Source organism: Miniopterus schreibersii, assembly GCF_964146895.1.
Source record: "Miniopterus schreibersii genome assembly, chromosome: 2".
Lineage (NCBI taxonomy): Eukaryota > Metazoa > Chordata > Mammalia > Chiroptera > Miniopteridae > Miniopterus > Miniopterus schreibersii.
Genome location: NC_138102.1, coordinates 99,249,112 through 99,252,835, shown reverse-complemented (window position 1 = coordinate 99,252,835; position 3,724 = coordinate 99,249,112).

Below are 3,724 nucleotides of genomic sequence, written 5' to 3'. Positions count from 1 at the left end.
CATTTCTAGTTATAGTTCATGTGATTCTTAACTGCCCTCCCCCACATATGAATCCAGTTGTTCAAACATTTTCTGTTGAAAAGCTTTCCTTTCCTCATTCAATTTGTCAAAAATCAGCTGAGCATATATGAGCATCATGATTTTTAATCTTATTAAAACTAAATGTTCCCAGGTCAGGTTGTGCCCATTGCCAACCCGCTCTCCTTAGAGAGTCTGTAAAACAGATCAAGCTGATATTCGGGCAGAGGAACCTGTGTCTAATCTCTGTTGTTGTACTCAATACACAGCATGATGTTTTCTGCACTTCTGGGTTACTTGCTTTATTTTTCTGCAAACTCATAACAATACACTGTGCTGTGTGTATCTGTGATAGAAGATGGAAGAGGCTTTCTGTATACCATTGTGGTTTCTTGCAATCTGTGTGACTGTCTGTGGACCTCTGCTTATATTTTCTTACTATCAGCTTCTAGCTTGAGATTCTAGGGAACGAAGGTCATATCTGCAAAAGTCATTTAGATTTGTAAAGCACCTAACTCAGGGTCCTGAGCATGCATGGAATTTAATCAACAGCTTTGAGGTTACAGCAAATTCACCCTCCCTCAGTTTCCTTATTTGTATAATGACATGAGGGCTCCTCTCTATTTAGTTCAATTCAATTCAGCCATGGCTGTTCATATAAAGAAAGGCCATCTGATTGTGGCCAGAGAAGGAGACCTGACACTCAACCAGGCTAATTTGGTTCTCTTGGAGACTATCAACGTGTGACATCTAGAACAGACCATGGCCTGGCATTTGTTCATATCACTTACTTTTCAGTTCAATATTGGTCTGAATAGTCTTTTGATTGACTGAAATTAAAGGAACTGCTTTGTGGCCATCTAAGATTTGCACCTATAGACCTGGGCTATATCTTTATGCCCAGTCTAGTGTTGACACTCCAACCCTGGAGAATTCTGTCCCCTCCCTTACTCCCAACGTTCTGTACAGGGAAATCCTTGTCCTAGTGAGCACTGAGGGTGACAGTGAACCGAGAGCGAAGGGAAGAGAAGTCATAAAGTGGCAATGCACAGTGGAGGTGAGATGGAAGATATGTGGATGTTGTTGCCTGACAACCCAGCGAAGGGGCCCCATGTTGCCATGGTGATGGAGGCTCGCTGCCGCTAAGTGCATGAGCAGCTCCCATGTTTCAAATAGCCGCTCGTTAGTGCCATTGCCTTCTCTGAATTGCTGCCCCCTTGAGTCTCTGCTTGGCCCCAGCTGTCCTGATCTCTATTGACAAATGGTTGTCCTTCACAGAGAAATTACTAAGAGCACTCTAATTAATGAATGTGCTAATTATTCTTCCCCATGCCCAGCACATTTGTCTAACTGGCTTGTCACACTAAATAAGTGCAGCCTACACATAAGCACCTATGGCTCTGGAGCAAGGGTCTGGGAGGGGCAGGGGCTCCTGGCCTTGTAGCTGTGGGATAGTTTTTGTTAAATTACCTTTACTGATGGTCAGGTGTCTGAGGAATATGTTATTTTCTGTGAAATGTATGTTTTCCTTTCTTTTCTTTTACAAAAAAATTTCTCTTTAGGGGCTGAGGGACCATCGCTCAATTCACAAGCCACTGAGGGGGCTGACTGCCCAGCATAGGTGCAGAAGGACAGGAGAATCCCCAGTTCTGAAAATTGGTCTGGAAGCAGTATTCATGGGGATTAAAACCCAGACTTTGAAGCTAGACAAGCCTGGGTTTGAGTCCCAGTTCTACTCCTTACTACATGTTTGGGTGTGTGGCCTAATCCATCTGAACCTCAGTTTCACCTTTTGGGCAATGGGAGGAATAATTTGTACCCAGTGGGTTGTGTTGAAGAACAAATACACAAGCAGGGTTCCCAGGACTCAGAGGCTCAGAACTCCAGATCCCAGGCTTTGTCTGGTTTGGTCCTGCCTACAGAAGGGCCACAAGGCTAGTGAAACTTTTGTTTGTTAGGGATCCAAGATCTGGTGCAGGCCTGGTGCTCTCTCCCTTCCCTTTCCCGTGTAATTGTGCCTTTTTTTTCTGTCTCAGCAGCTTTCTATTGAGATGAATGCCATTTCCAGAGGTTTCACCTCTGATAAGTGTTCCTCTGCACTGCAGCCAGAATCTTAATGTGCGCATTGGGATTTAATGGCCAACTCGGCTGACTATTAAAACACTCTTCCCTGGGGAAGTAAGCTCATTCTACCACACGTGCTGTCTGCCTGGTGGGTGGCTCCAGGGAGCCCAGCTGTGGGTGTCCCACCACAGGAGGGGGCACAGCTACTGACCTCCTGCCAGATGCTGCTACCAGACGCTAAAGTGGGAATGGCTGGGCCCCCCTTGCTTCCCCTTTGTGGAGCTCCTGTGGGCTTGGTAAACAGCAGGAGGCTGCCCCTTCCTGGTTTCCTGAGTTCCACAGAGCTGGCAAGATTTCCAAAGGCATCTGGGCAGACCATGTTGGATTCTGAAGATGTATTTTCCGTGTACCTGCAGAGTTTAGCCCACATGCACACACCATGAACATAAACAGGAGGGAGACTAGGGTGAGCCTTAAAGACACAAGACTGCAGGACAGAGAAACTTCTTTAAAAACTGGGCACTTTAATCTGGGATTATAAGTAGTGGACAGTCACAGCATGATAGTAGATGTACCCAGTAGTCCCCCTGATCCCCCAATCTCTGTTTAGGGAATGATCTCCTTCAACCATATGACAACTATAGAAACTACCAGGTTCTTTCATTTTCCTTCCATCAGGTTGTCCGAGGAATGGTTATCTGACTCCCAAGGCCAGTGAGATGGTCCTAAGAATTAGATGAGCGAAGTCAGTCCTTTATAGGTGACAGAAGCTATAAGACGTAAAACTCTAGAGTTGGGGGTGGATATATTTCCCACAGTGTGAAGAAAACTGGTCAGTAGAGAGAAAAAGGCTGACAAGCTAAAGAAAGCTGACAGTGAGAGAGTGAAAGAGAGAGGGAGAGAGAGAGGGAAGGAGAGAGAGAGGGAGAGAGAAAGAGAGGAAGAGAGAGAGAAGGAGGAAGAGAGAAAGAGGGAGAGAGGGAGGGAGGGGGGAGAGGGAGAGAAGGAGAGAGAAGGGGAGAGACAGAGGGAGGGAGAGAGATTGAGATAGAGATCTCATGAGAGAGAGAATTCCTTGGCGCCAAGGCCCAACTACATCTCTGCTCTTTTCAACTTTTGGCTGTTCAGATCCTTGGGTTCTTTGAGCCAAAAAATTTCCCTTTTTGCCCGTTAGTTTGAGCTATGATTCTATTGTTTGCAATCAGCCCTTTTAAGGGGACTGGCCTTCACTTTGAACACATTGTCACTAAGTTATGATAACTGTTGGTAGGCTAACTATTTGTGGGGGTCAGACTCCTTGTTTACTGGGACCTAAGCATACCTGAGACTTACTAAACTTTCATAAAAATGAGATCTCCTTAAGGAGAACGCAAAACTCTTGCTAGTGCAGAGGCACTCAGAGGGAGCTCAGGTGTCATGACCAGCCTGGACTGCCCGGCACCTCGTTCTCTCTAAGTCGAACTGAGGACACTCAAGCTGGCATCTGCTGCTCTCCCTGTGAGGGGTGTGTGATTACTTCCCCATGCTGGCCTCTCGCACACCAAGAGGCAGCTAGCTCCCTGCTACCACCCAAGTATATCGGTCAAAGTTCTCTTTCCAAGTGAAGTTTTGCTAAAAGCTCCTCTTAATCAGTGCCAAAGAG